We start from the raw sequence: 16600 nt of genomic DNA on the forward strand, positions 1-16600 counted from the left end.
GATTCAGCACTCAAAAATCTATGAGAAATTACTTTTCATTCACAAAAATCAGTTTGTTCATCTTCTTTCATAATTTTTCGTAAATTACTATTTTCATATTACTTTTCTATTCTTCTTACTATTTATCAAATTGCAATAGAGAATATGAAATAAAATCTTGCGTCTTGCAAAAATATATTTTATGCAACAATATAGCATCAAAATATGCATATTTTGTCTTCCTCAACATAAATGGAAAGGAAATTGTGCTGCTTTTCAGTCGTTTTCTGTCGTAAGAAAATAAAATTCCTTTTACATTATTTGACTATATATTTGAGTATTCCATACGAATCGGCTCTTTCTCGTGTATCAAAAACACACAGTTTCATGTATGATGAGACAGAAAGAGCACCCCAGACACTTGTGTAGATACATTGTAAAGGGCTTTTCAATTTTGTATACATAGTACATTACGTATCAAACAGCTGCAACGAAACAGTTGACACGACGATACGTGCTTGACATAGGAATGTTTGGACGTTTGATTTGAGTCAGGGCCCTTTTTTTACTTCTAGGTAAACTTTCATAAAACTTCAATAAGCTGAAATACTACCCGGCATAGAGAATATTTGTAACTTTTAACATTTCCCTTTTGTAAAATATTATATAATCGATTCATATTTATGAAGTAGAAACGATTTTATGATCGAAGTTTGATCGACGTTTAAGCTGAAAGTTTGCATGAAATAGAAAAGAAATTCATGGAAACGTATAATGTATTCCCCGAAGGGTTATTACTTTAATTTGGACAAGAAATTCCGAGCTTTTATATTTTTATAGAAGTGCATATTGTCTACAATGAACGTGTAAAACTTTATATTAAAATTTGCAATTTTAACGAAGATACGATCATTTGAAACACACTACTTAAGTACGCCTGTTTCCCTAAAATGACAATTTGAAAAAATTTATTTCCGCATCTTTAAAATTAATTATTAAATTAAAAAGAATATCTCAAGAAGTTTTAATTTTTTGGCCTGATTTCGATCAAATATTCTCTGAACCCATGAAGATATGGGTTTAATTAAAATTTGCATAAACTAATTATTGTTCATATCCCTTTTATCCAAAATTAGAAAATCGAAGCATATTGCGATTCGTAAATACAGGCTAATGCAAATTTTCAGCTGATTTTTGACACTCTTCCATTATGAAAATGTATTCCATGTGCACTTTTGCTTAAATTGTCATATATGAAGATGAATGAATTTCAAATCCTGATTGGTGAAAAATAAATGTCAATTGGTTGTTATACAGAGAAGCTAAATAGAAATATCGATTTATGTCAGAATTTATGAATAATTGAGTTCACCACGAATTCTATTGGACAATTATGCACAGAGTCTGATAGAAAAGGACATCTTGTTTTATGTCGAGAGTCAACCTTTGCAAACGTTCAGTGCTACAGAGGTGACCGACGCTTATAAATGGTAATCTTTGGTAATAATAAGTAGGATTTATGTCTGTCCTTGGAATGTCAAACAGCACTTCCACGAATAAGTACAGAAGCTCAAGTGTTTTATCTGACGATAGTTTCACAATCCATTTGTCTTAGGAATCGTTCGTTTTTATTCAACGAGCGATGAATGCGAAATTGGAGATGAAATTGGATTATTTCTGGTAAAAAGATGTTGCGATTAAGATTAATGGATTTTGCCATTCGAGATAGACTTTGCAAACGTTGCTGTACTTGGTGGTTTTAGGTACAACATATTGCAAAGATATTTGTTAGTTATTTTTTGGGTTAAAATACTGCTTAGAAATTTATTATTATTGGATTGGATTGAATTATTCTTGTTTTATAATATTAATTTTAATTTTATATTATTTTTACATTATCTTAAAATCAATTTTATTTTCCATTATTAAATTTAAGTTGTTAAGCATATTATTAGGCTCATTGCACCTCATATATGTTTATTTGTATAATAAAATTATTTTTATTATTATCTATTTTATTATTATTATTTTATTATTATCTATTTAGCAATTATTCTACATATTTAAGTGATTTAAAGTTTATGTGATATATCTAAATATACTATAAATTCATTGTATCAGTATAGCAGCCACTATGATTATCCTAACAAACATTTATTTATATAGTTCCATCAGTACACTAATTTCTTCTGATAATTGAATTCAAATTCATAAAAAGAAGAAAAAAAATATAAAAGAAAGTCGAGATACTAAAATAACCATAAGTTCTAAATTTAAATATACAAATGGACAATAAATATTTTAAATTGCACGTATATTAATTAATCTCCAAGGTGTTCGTGAAAAAGGAGTCAAGCGTTTACGTATTTTTGTAATCGAATATTTTTTTCCAGAAATATGCTTTACTTTGGCGGATTGATTTATTATCGATACAGAGGTATTTTGAAGACGGGGAACGAAACAGAGCATGTTTGGTGAAACGAACGACTACACGATCGCTAACGCACACTTGTATCTACTTCTGATTGATTTCCTGCAGAGCCAGTGAATTTAATCGAAATCCTAGAGTGCATTTGTCCACCGTTAATTGTTATTTCAAGCTTTGTTCCTCGCGCATTGCGCCCCTTTTTTATTTGATTTTTGACTACCAACCGATAACGTTCTTCGTTACATCCGACGTCGAATTGCAGCTTAGTTAAAATTGTTTAAATGTTTTAAATTTAATTCGTGTATTAAAGAATTTAAGAATTATGTCTTTCCTCCCTCATTTTCAATTAATTATAAATTTCTGTTAACTGGAAGTCGAAAAAAAATTTGTTATCCGTTTTGAATTCAACAATTTATCAAAATAATAAACTACTTTAAATCCCATATGTCGTATATTTTGTATAATAATTTATTTTAAAGTACTGCGCAAAGTACACACTCATCCATTTAAACTTCACCTTTTACCAACAAAATGAAATATAAATATGTAAGTATATAGGAAGCGATCAAAGATTAATCGAAATACTGCAGCCTCGTTTTTAAATTTAATACTTACTGCTGGGTGACTCATATCCCGAATGGCCTCTGATTCCGTTTCAATTCAAATATGCGCACGATTTCCTGCTTTAATTGCTGTCTAATTCCAGTTAAATTTTCCATCGATTCCGACTTTCATAGTAAGCTTAATTTCAGTCTTGTACATATGCGTATCACGTACGAGATTTATTATCATATTCAATACCTTCGACATATTTTGAACTGAAATTTCTACAGTCTCGATTAGAATATAGGTCTTGATTATATTCGATAATATTCCAGTAAATGTTTTACTTGCATTTAAACTACCTCCATTTTTGTTCGAAAAAAAGGACAAACATCGGAATAAAAATTAAAAATTAGAAATTTTGATCTGTTTGCAAAATGTTTCGCTGATGGCCGATAATTAAAGACGTTAATGGCCACGTGTGATACATACACGATAATGTACAGTAGTATTGATTAATTTAGTTGCGTATTTGCAATTCATGCCACTTAGTGCCTTCGCTGCAGGAGGTAATGGTATTTTGGTAACAAATGTTTCAGTACGACAATGTGTTCTTCTGTGTTACTATTATCGAAACAGTACTCGTAATACGAAATATTATTTTAAAAAAAAATATTGTTATTTATGTTCTTTTATCTCTTAGTTCATTCATCGCGATATTTCTCGAATAAAATAAATTATGAGAGTTTAACAGTGGATAATTGGAAAGTTTGATAATTGTAAGGTTAAATTGTAATGCTGTTGACTATAAACTATCTTAATGTAACGCTAGTGACTATATGTATACATGACTGTACTATCGTATTGTGCTATCCTTTCGTGACGTAACGCGTTGATTAATTATCGTAGTTAATTACATAGGTATACGATGTAACATAATATAATTTAGAATTTTGTATTTGTGCTATAGTTGACATTTATATGTATAGTATATTGTTGGTTCAATATAGTACTAAAATTAGGTGTTTCCAGTTTTTGAGTATATATTACCCGGGTTGAATGTAGACAAGTTAAATAATATATTATTCTCGTAATATTGCAATTTTTATGACTCTTTCATATTTTTAATTTTCTTTATACACTTTATTTTGACATACTTGATTGTATTTTGACTTCCTTTTAATATTAAGATTTTATAATACCGTATGTTTAAATCTTCTTTAGCATTATTTTATTACTGTATTATTAGTATTATTATACAAGTATTTTTTCCCTTGACTTCCCTCTCTTTTCATGGATTTTGTTTCTTATTATCTATAGTATCTAATATTAAGGTATATTATAAATTCGTTTGTTTGCGATTTCATTAAAAATTAAATGTAAACCGACTCGAAACAATATTTACAGATTAATACCGTGGAATTAAATGCCTGTTCAAATGCTTTTATTCGTTTATTTTAAACTTGGATTAAAGAATTTTATTTAAGGGATATGGTACCTCCTATATAACGTACAGCAAATACACAGTATTATTTGAAAATATAATATAAGTAAAAAAGGAAAATAATATTCCAAACTTGAAGTGGTATAAAATTAATACTATAATTTGAACACTTAGTAAATACTTCTGTTTCTATTTGATATAAAGTAGTATTATGTATGTTAATAATATCCATTCAATTTTCTAAAGCTTATTTGTTTCAATTTAATGGTAAAAATAGATATGTTACATATTCTATGTTCTGTAAGATATTCCCCGAAGCACTATGCAGCGATAATTAGAGAAACGAGATGATAGGGACCGTTCTTAACTGCATAGCTCTGCAAATATACGTGCAATTCGAGGTATTTCAATAACAGTCCCTAGAGGAACAAACATTTCAGGTATGCACTATTGTAGAATGGAGGGGTTAGACAAACTGGCCGTCTGAACATCGAGAAAGTGCTTAGTAATTATCAGTTTCTAGGAACTCTCTCCCTTTCCGACATACTCAAGAAGAACTCATTCCACATACTGCCTTATTGCCTTAAAGACTCACGTGAGACGTTTAAGTTTCCACTGTCTGCTAAATATAGCTCTTATGGTACTCAGAAACACGAGAAATCAATTTTGAATCCCAGTATTAATATTATTTCCTTCTTTCGATAATACCCTGTATTAAAGAGAAAAATAAATTAAATTGTAGAAATATGAGAAATTAATTTTATTTCGTGTTACTTGAACATCTTAAATTTTTTAAGAAACTAGAGTACTTCGAAATCATTCTTCTTCCTTCGACATTTGTATGTAGTATTAGTGAGCAATTTAAATCAAGTTACATAGTTTGTAATGTCTTCGAGAATCTTTTTTAAATGAAGGATTTCACAATTGCTCCCGTTTTCTTCTTTACCTTTTTTATTTCGGATTGAATTTCCCTTTTTATATTACCGGTTATAATTAATTATTATTATTATAATTTATATATTTACGTCAATAATAACTAAGGGATAAAGAAACACTTCCTGCGAAAATATTTTTATCTATTTTTATTTCTAAGCGCTTAATTATTAAACACTTGAATATTATCGCAAACAATTCTGAATAAAATATTACACAAAAGTAACATTAAAAAGGATAATGATGTAACTACAGTGATTTAATAACAAAATTTTTGTAATTTAGTGTCGTCGCTTCTTCGTAATTCTTCATCCAAATTAATTGTCATAAAAGTTTTTATTATCTGCATTTATTAGTATCGTTTTAATATCATATTATGTGACAAAAGATTAAAATATTATATGCAGTTTATATTGAGTAATCCTTAGATTTATGAACCGAGACTAGAATTGAAGTTAACATTAAACTTCGTTATAGATACAAACCGCCATTATTATTTCTGCACCGGAACCCATGCCATAAGTGCTGCTCGACATTATACGCCAAGGCGTTGCAACTATCAATGCCATTTTTCTGCCATTTTTCTGCCATTTTTCTGTCATTTTTCTGCCATTTTTCTGCCATTTCTTCTTTTTACATAAGACAACTTTGTATTTAAAAAATTACATTTATTCCATAATTTAATTACCTCTACGTAGAAAAGGACAATTTTATCACGAATTATAGGAATAACAAATTTTTGAAAACAGAAGAACTTATAGCAACAAGAAATTAAAGTATATAAATTAAAAAGATAAAGGTTAAAGTATGTAAGTAAAAATAAAGAAAGGGTGGAAATTATACTAATAATATATTAAAGTATTACGAATTTTAGTCATCGAAAGTTACAAAGTAAAAGAAGAAATTAATTTTTTCTATAATATTTATGATAATACTTTCACATTATAATATGAAGCAAGATGTAACGATAACAACACCATAATAATAACAATGTTAACCATATCACATGCATAATATACTATACATCGAAAATTTCTTATCTCATGCTTCTTTTTTATTCCTACAAGATTTACGATCGAGAACTCCATTAATGTAATTACATATAATTAATAGCATTAAAATGTGATCGATCGCTACTTACGGAAGACCGTGTAGTTTACATTGGAAATTTCCATAACATTCATCCCTGATCATCTATGCAGATTCCAGATACTGTTGTGTCATAATGCGAACCACGAAATGAGCGTAACCCGTATCACCGGTTGACACAGCCAACATGGTTAAGGTAAACCAATTAAGATAACGAGTTACTAAAACAATAATCCCCGACATTTTCTCCACGTTCGTGAACATGTAGGATGCACATGCTATGGAAAAGTGTATTCAACAATAGATAGAAAGTAATAATATTATATTCAAGACATTATACAGCAAGTGATATCCATAGGAGATAGTTTACAACGATGTTAATTCGAAATTTAGAGTAAATCCTGTTATTTCTGGAAATCTCGCTTTTGAAATTATTTAAAAATTATTTTCGCTATAAATATAAATATAAATTATATTAATTATAAATAATAGCATGCAGAATAAAGCGAAATGAAATTTGGATGTTAAAATAAGAAATCCAAAATCGATTCGAAAGAAGAATCTCAAAACTAGAGTCTTAAATTCATAGAGAGTAAAATTAAAAAATAATTCCTGGATACATAATGTATTCGCAGTTATGTCTTAAACAACTGTAATTAAATGTTAAATATCTATGTTTTACATACACACAATTAATTATAAGAAATATGTGCTATATCAGTAATTGTCAGATGTATCATAAACCCTAAGGACCAAAAGTCGTGCATCTGACCAAGAGGACTACTTTCCTACCATATGCCAACTGACTAGACTTAACGTATCTGCTATAAATCAAGATCCTGTTGGGATTTCAATCTTTTCTACAAAACAGAACTTTAGAGTACCGCAGAACCAATTAATCACCAAGATTAAATATGCCTATAGTTATACTGATAGGACCAATCTTTTTTTCTATCAAAGTTCCTAACAGACCAAGCACCTACTCCCTGAAGAAAGCAAAATAAAAAGCTTTAAACCACTAGAAGTATCATCGAAATATCTTTTCCTTTTAAAGATGACAATTTTTGAAAGTGTTATTAAAACACAAACTCTATAATACTAAAACATCCTTATAATAATGCACCATAGATCCATCGAATAATCGATATAACAGATGCAAGATGACAGACACGAGATAAATCATTCCATACGACGCAGTAGGTCTCGTATTGCGAGAAAGAGAAAGGCATTTCTCTTCAAGAATTGGGCACATATTAATTTTCAAATCTTTTTCCTCGATATCACAGGCAATCGCAATCAAGACACAGCCACAAACAATTTTTTAAATTAATTGTCAGCAATACAGCGTTGTCTCAAAGTTCAAGTGGCCAAGCGAGTCGGATCGAGAATGGAAGAAATTAGGAAAGTCATAGGAACGAAATTTTTAATCGAACTGTCAGAGAATTCATAACTTGTCCATGATTGAGAAAGCTCTTGCGCGAATTTACACATTGTCGCTTTGGATAAATAGATTCGCGATGCGGAAACAATATTCTTCGAAGTTCTCGCGAAATGCGTGACGTTACTCGATAACAAATCAACGAAACTTTACAGCAGATCTTGTGCGTTGTGTAATTAGAAACTTCTTCCATGTACAAATCGGATTTCTAGAAGCGTGAAGGATAATGAAGGGAAGGATAATACTGTTGATAATTTCGAAATGCCGACAACGACTATTTGCAGTAAATTGTGAATTTAGCGGAATTATTCGTTAGAAATTGTTGGTAGATTAATGAATGTTAGTAGAATATGATGTGACCTATATTTAATACCAAAATAATTTTTATATTAATTATCTTAATCGCACTAATAATATTACTTTTTTATTATTTATATTAATTATTTCAATCGCACTATTAATCATCCGTTTCTTTATTACTCGTGTTAGTTATTTTAATCAAACTATTAATATTACTTTCTTGTAATATTGTTTCTTGCAATATAAAAATAAATTTATTATTGCATTTATTATTGTTCATTTCTTTCTTCTAGTCTACTTTCTATATATATATCAAATGTCGTTTCTTAAGACATTTAATATTTAGTTAGAAAATAGATATACATGTTACAAAATTGGAGATTGTAGTATTTTAAACGTAAAGATTAGCTTGAAAGTCAGGAACGATAATTCTTGATATACAGTTTTGTTTACTAATTGTCCTGAGTGCTGGTGCTAATTCGTAAGCAAACGTTAAACCCTTTAATCGCAAATCCTTTAAATTCTCAGCAAATTACAAAGGCATTTTGCAGTAAATATTTATGCGACCCCGGACATTATCTGTGAAACAATTCTCAGTATAATTATCAAATATTTGCGTAGTTATTCAGCTGCTTATGGTGTAGACAAATATTTAAAATATGATTGCGATTATTCGTAATGAATCCTTATAAAGCAACAAATGAAATAACATAATAAATTTTTTTTTTATACAGTCATGACCATTCTTCAAGTGATAGTAATAAAGTTGCATTGATTTATAGGTTGAACAATCCCTAAAGTCATTAAACGAAGTTAGCCGATAAGTTTAAGGTGTCAGTAATTGGAACATCTACCCTATTCCTATCAAGTCAAACGTTGAACGATAATTATCATTCACGCGATCATACGTTTTACATCACACGCGATTTCTCAGCTACAAAGATGCTACAATGGAGTGGCTACCTTCGTTTCGTGATTGCACAGCGATGTTGTTTTATCAGCATTGGGTTATGGTAAATATCGACGACGAGTGACATAAAAGAAGACGCGAGGACATTTAAGAATCGATTGATGTTTCCTTCGCGAAAAGGGTAGGTGAAATGGCTTTTTTGCCTCTCTTCTCGCAGTAAATTACGAAAGAAGCAAGAGTGGAAAAAGCAGTGGCCAAGGAGTATGCACATTTTCACGTCGCTGTGCCTTCATTGTCCTCTCCAACATCACTGCACTTTGGCGACGACGCTGTACTAGCTACTGCGACCCTTTATGGTCAAAGCACTTCGAATACCGGTCAAGTGATTGTATACGACCTATTTGTAACCTAAGAACTAAGCCCGATATTAATTCGAACCTTTTTGATCTCTGGCCAATAAGTTCGGCTGATTATCTTAACTGACCGAGTATTTATGATGTTTGACTCTGGACTGACAGACCGATTTTATTGGAATTTTATTGAATATTCGATGGGGGAAATACTTTGAGTCATTGTGATCGGAGAACTGAGAATTCAAGAATTTGAGGATTCGATGGATAATGTTTGAAACGTGAGAATTTCGATGAAATATTTTTAAAATACGAGAAACTTGAATCATTATTTTGAAAATTTAGTAGACTCTATTCTATGATGTATTTTTTGATTCATGGTAATTTGTCGTGAATGGCATTATAATGGCAAGAAAAGGAAGAAAATATGACACTGGAACTGGAAGGGAAGAAAGGGTATTCTGTTTAAAATTAGTTAGTTGACTCGTGAACAGAGCAACCTAGCAATGCTTTAGATAAAATAAACGAGTCACATCAGGAAATGTATTCGTAAGAAAGGAATGTCTAATGAGGACTTTAGAGAACTGTTCTTTTAGCACAGCGGATAAGGAAAACATTTAAAACGCGTGGAATTTAAATGATTATTTTGAAAATACAATAGAACTTCCAGTATGCAAATTATGCAACAGAAGGTCAAGCTCTCTTTGAATCACACCACGAAAAGTTTATATCACATAATACTTGTATTTTTAGAATAGTGATATTCTGTTGTGGTACAATATTTTTTTTATTTCTTTAATATATGGTGCAATAATATCAGAAAAATGAAAAAGGGATAAAAAATAAAGGGATGAAATGTGATAGGTCGTTTAAATGCGACAGACTAGATTAGGTGATGTATTTATAGTAAAGGATTTCGTTAACAATAATTTAAAAAATTTTATTTTTCGTATGCTTGTTTATAATGATGACTGCAGAGAAGCTATTAAATTATAATAATACAACTATCGATTAAAATAAATAAGTATATATAATTACATTTCTATCTTAAAGAGAGTTGGGATTAATGTTATAAGAAATAGTTACATATTTTTAATAATTGGAAACTAAAGAAGTCTTAACCAGAATAACAAGTTATTTTCATTTATTTAGTAGTTTTGATGTTAATTATAGGAAATGTGAATCGATTTATATGAAATATATTCGATGAACTGGAAGAGATATAATTTTGAACAGTATTAGTTTATTTTCTGAGGAAAACATTCTCGAATGTTTCAGATACTGCGGATTAAATGATAATGACTATTTACAATATAATGAATAAATTAAAATTATATTAATCTAATAACCGTGATCTTAATTCACAATGCATAATTACTTTAATCTGGAATCGTGGCATTCTATTTGGAGAATATTTAAACTTTCCAAATTTGTGAGATCTATAGAAAGTGATGTGGGATTTTATCGTTGAATACTATTAATATAAATTAAATGAATGCATGTCAATCAGTTATTAATGATCTAATATAAAGTTTCTTGAAGAGTAATTATTTTATTCATGAATATTGAAACTTCTTGAGCTTTTGTTATTTTTATAAACAAATATTATAAATATTTTTACAAACAGAATATTTTGTTATTAGTAATAGATATTATCGATTTAATTAATATTAATATTATTTAAATATTGTTAGCTTAATTAATAGGCAATCTGGACATCTCATTATTTATAATCACGTTTTCCATTATACCTGCATAAATATAAAAATTTATTAAACTTATTAAAGGTTGTGTTTGTTTTAAAAATGAAATATTCCAGTTTATATTTAAATTTACATTTGGTATTAATTCGAATAATTTCTACATCTATCTTAATTAAATATTTTTAACCAGTTATTAATTATTATTTTATTACATTATTATTTAATGAACGCTCCCAGTGTTTAATACAAATTAATTATAAAATGACCAATTACATTATAACATTTTTAAATTACCCCATGTTGATTTTTAATTGTATCTATTAGTTACATCATCATTAGTACGTGACCAAGGATTTAAAATTCATTAATCTTATTTTAATTTTGAAAATTCGATTAATTTTTCTAATTTCCTAGTGGAAAATGACAAAAAAAAAGGAAGAAAAAAAGATGAAGTTAATTTTTCCTCAATTTCTAAGAGACTGTCAATTATTCACTTGAGTCCTAGAGTGACATAAATTTAATAACATAAGACTGGGAGTGTTCCATATAAAGAGTTGGTGGAAGACGTACATACATAAATCAATAAGATCAACAGAGTGCTGTGTCGATCATTATAAAGACTCGATCAGTTTAATTTTCGATAATATTTTCTCGCGAAAGCAGAAAGTTTTTGAAAAGAGCAGACGATCTCTCGTAAATTCATTGAAGTTTTGTAAGGCGAACTTTTTGTAAATTCTAACTACTTTTTGACACTGAGGTACGGTTATCTCACGTGAGATAAGAAACTCTGCGATCTACTGAAAGTTGTTCCCTGAGATATCGAAGCATCGATTACGGTTTTAGAGTTTTAACGAAACAAGTCGCTGCATTGTCTACTTGTTCCATAAATTCATGATATAATTCTCAAAAACTTTTTTCTAAACGTTATACGTGGTTATTCGTGCATGAATTTTACGAAGTGTAAAATTGGAATAAAGTCTGATAATTGTAAAATACAATTATTAATTACATATAGTAAAATTTAAGATTAAATACAGTAAATAACTTCTAATAAATTATTATATGCAAGTAAATTTTTTAAATACCACTTTGAAATAATTCTTTTGAAATTACATACTCATTTCCTCTTCATTTATGTAACAAATGCTTTCATTGATTTTTCATTTTCATTTTTACTTGTTTTAATAAGAAAGTAAAAAAACGTACTCCGTTTAATAGTGATTAATATTGGACATTAAACAATTTAATATTTTCATGATATGTAAACGCATTATGTTAATTTTGTCATGTTTCGAAATTAATTTGTGATAAGTTTTTAAACGGCATTAATTATGGTTGTAAAATCCATTTATTCTATTCCATCAAACATAAAACGTACATTTAGTGAATATAAGACGTGTGTTGAAAGTTTCTCTGAGATTGAAGAGCAATTGGTTTTATGCATTTGTTCTTCGATGAAGATATAAACGTTCAAGAAAGATCTCAGTTTATATTTTAAGAATTTATGTTCGCATCTCTATAAATATTCTAGAAAAGCACTCAGAAACTTTTGTTCTTTATGTTTGTGAAAAAAAAAAAAAAGAAAAAACGGCGATTTTACGAGAAATTGAGAAATATTTATAACTCACTGTTGGAAAATCGTTTAAGTAAGAATTTGCAGCCTTGGGGGTAGAAATGCACATTGTATATAAATCGGTTCACTGAATAAGTTCAATGGAGGAAATATTATTGATTTTAATTCGTGAAAATACTTCAAATACTCGGGCACATATTTCTAGATAAAAATACCATGAAATATAGGACAATATTTTAATTATCTGTGATATTTCAATTTCTTTCCTAATATTTTTGATGGAAAGAATATAAATAATATTCCGAGACACTATACTCTGTATATATGTACACGTAAAGGATGAATTAAAATGTAGAATTTAAAGAATTATTAGTTGAACTAAACATTGAAAATTAAAAATTCGTACGGATTTAATTTAAAATCTGAAAATTCTGAAATTAAAATTAAATTAGAAGAAAATATAAATATAAAATATCATAATAATTATAATTATTATCAAAATGCTACAAACATATATATCTCAAATATCTTAGATATATCTTAAATATATCTTCAAATAAAAACTTCATTCATCTCTAATTACTCGATACATCCCTCAGAAACAGAATCTTCTTGCTAAAATCACATCCAAAGCGACAATTTAAAATGCTAATCTGCATCGTATCTTTCCAAAGTATTTACCAAACAGACTAGGTCAGAGTAGAATTAAATGGCTAGAATTTTCGTTGATCCTCGTTTCCAATCCCTGTTACTTCGATCCTAAAGATCAAATATCTGTCGGAGGAACGTTTCCAGGCATTAACGAGGGAACGGATTCGCGTGAAAAAGTTGCGCGAAATTGACATCTCGGATTCCGTTATTTCATTTGCCACGGGGATTACCTTCCCCAGGATCGATACGTTCGCGAATCCGCGTGCAGCTTCGTTGATTGTTACCAAGATTCTAACCAAATTTCATGGAAGAAATGAAATTAAACGTCTGCGGTACCTGGTTGCCGAAGGACAAAACGGATTCGTAGGATTCCTCGTACTCTATTTCTTTTCCTTTCCCTCGTCTTTCCCTTTTGCAAATTATAGAATCGTCCTCTCGACATTGGAATTTCAGTTTACGAGATCAGGCATTAGCTCGTCCCGTTCCTCGTTTGGTAAGACTGACGTCAACCTCTGACGAACTACCTAGCTGAGAGCTTGGTAACTAATGTTTAATGGAAACGTTTGGTAAATAAAGAAAAAAAAGAAACTAGCGAATGTTATTCAGCTAAACACTTTTTTTGATTAAAAATTAAAAAGTTTGTAGTCACGTGTGCTTGAAATAAAATATTTGTTTTAACTGAAATGATATGATTAGCGGGATGAGGAAGGTAGCTTCATTTGGAATGATGAAGACTGGGTTCGGTGATTTCGAATTGACACTGTAAATGGCATTTTCAATTTACTAAAGTCCAGATATATGAAATATTCATAACCGCGTTGGCTGATGTATGAAATAATTCGTTTCAGAAGTATGTTCAAAGGGCTCCAACTTGTTTCGATGTTTATTATATTGAATAACGCAGATATTAAATACAGCAGCCTATTTTTAATACCGTCCCGGTTTTTCGATTTCATAAGGATACGAAAATTTTAAATTATTTAAATAGGAACGATAGAAATATGAAGTTCTATTTTCTTCTTAATCGATTTTTTCAATACTGCGAAATTAATTCATTTCGTTACAGCTCTTGTTTAATTAACGAGTTTTTATAAGGATAAAATATTTAAACATTTTTGATTGACGAGTTCACCGTTTTACTCCAAAAGATCGAAATTATCCAAAGAAATTGACATGCCTGAATGAGACGAGGAGAAATCCTCTTAATAATAAGGATGATTTCTTTTCGAGGCACATTTTCCCTTGCGACCAGCCCGTTTCATATTACCATCACGTATGGGGTTCCATATAACTCTCAAACCAGAATTATAAATTTTTATTCATATTCATAAGTAATTAAAGAACTTCAGAAAACTTAATGTCACAATTATGTAAATTTATTATTTACCTTGAATATTACCCTGCTATAAATTCATAGTGAAAAACGTTTACAAACGAACAAGAAAAAATTATTAATTTCCAGAGAAATTATAGAATACGTCTGAATATCGCATAAATATTATATTTCTTTAAATCGCAGTACATTTAATGGTAAGTTGCATGTAATTGGGCTATTGTGCAACATATGGTACATAACATAATATTTATATCAGGGAATTCTAATTTATACCGATCGAGGGACGATTATTTCTGATTATTCTTTTTTACATTAACTTCCAAAATTAATTGGAAAAGCACTATCAAAGCAATAATGATATCAAACAGCATAAAAATTGGAAGTTATATATGTTTAAACAATATTGAATTAAATTACAGAGAAATCTGTTATTTATAAAAGTCCACTATGTAAATTTCAATAGAGGAAATTATGTAAAATACTCATAAAACTTGAAATTAGAGAAATAAGAGTGATGTATTTATTGATTAAAGTTTCAACTTACAATTTATCGAAAATTAAGCAAAAGCTATTTGAAGTACTGTTTCAATTGCTTTTTAGAATAGGTAGAGATATCTAATTAACAAATATTTTCTATAAAGATAGTACGTTTCAAATTCCTTTGCTTCTTAATTAACTACTCGTATCAAAAGCACTCTTATACCACTGTGAAAAACACTATATATTCATTATTTGTGTCAGCGAATTATAAATATATTGTTGTTTACAAATTTTTGTTTCAATAAAATCATCTATAATTAATAAAATAAATTAACAGCATAAAATAATATTCGAACAAAAAAATAGACAAATTCTCACTTAATATTTGTGCATCAACTATCATTTTTAACGAGTAGATTGTTTTAAATTAATTAATATTTATATGTACCATTTTGCTGCACAGTGAAATAAATGTCTCCTAAAACCGATTCATCAATCGATTAAAATTGATAAAAATTGATTTAAAAAGGAAAAAATATTTATTTCCATATACGTACCTGACGTATTATTACGTTGGTTTTCAGAAATAAAACGATTATCATAAAACAAAGAGACAACTTACACTTGTAAAACGTATTCATTAACAATTCGGATAACAAATAAAAAGAAAAATAGAATGCATATAAGCAAACGAAAGATTACTGCGAATATCATTCTCCAAAATGGCGGGATATTCAAATTTTTAATAACGGTCGCGTCGTCTTCACGATCGTCGCATCGAGCCACGCACCGAAAGCCTTTCACTTCGTAATAATGATACTATTACACAGCCATAAAAACGAAAATTGAAACTCACCGAGGAAACACGATGACAAGCAATGAAGACGCCAGGTCGATCTGTCCCCAGAGATAATAGTCGCGATTCGTTGCAAATGGTGTCGGACAAGAAATGTATCCGCTATTGCACAGTCATAGACATAGACCGTGCTCGCGAATTGTTCTGTCTGCCGGTGGGTATTACGTGCAACGACCTCCGTGATTCGTTTCTTGTGCTACGCATATAGGTGCACCTGTTTGCGTGTCACTTAACGTCACGTACACGCACGAAAGAGTTCGAGAATCCCCGTCGAACCGCTTCGGATGCGTGGTTTTTATTCGCGTACCAGATGTCGATCACGTTGCTAGATTTCGAAAAATATTCGAAGATAATCGTTTTGAACGGTATAAGAGCCCTATACAATAAACGCTTCTGTCCTTACCTCGTTCACAGTCGAAGCGGTACTGCGAAGCTCGTCGCGACCCGGTGTCCCCTTCCACCATCGACCTAGAGCCCAGCAGCCAATCACCGTCACGCATTCTCCAACGTTTAAACTTCTTCCGTTAGATCCACGGGCAGCCGATGTCAGATATGCGAGGGGGTGGAAAGCACTTTTGGCGGTCTCA

General features: G+C 29.8%; 1 protein-coding gene across 2 annotated transcripts in view; it reads right to left on the reverse strand.

Annotated features, from left to right (window-relative positions):
• The window catches only part of LOC108552459 (uncharacterized), a 91335-nt gene extending 74868 nt beyond the window's left edge, over positions 1-16467 (reverse strand). For both annotated transcript variants that reach the window (XM_017907020.1, XM_017907021.1), the window contains exons 1-2: positions 16417-16467; positions 16014-16338 (exon numbers count right to left, since the gene is read on the reverse strand). The gene's annotated coding sequence lies outside the window, so the exon portion shown is untranslated. The remainder of the gene's footprint in view (positions 1-16013; positions 16339-16416) is intronic.
• Positions 16468-16600: the final 133 nt, after the last annotated feature.

This window comes from Eufriesea mexicana, unplaced genomic scaffold (genome assembly GCF_001483705.2).
Source record: "Eufriesea mexicana isolate 0111107269 unplaced genomic scaffold, ASM148370v2 scaffold6825, whole genome shotgun sequence".
Lineage (NCBI taxonomy): Eukaryota > Metazoa > Arthropoda > Insecta > Hymenoptera > Apidae > Eufriesea > Eufriesea mexicana.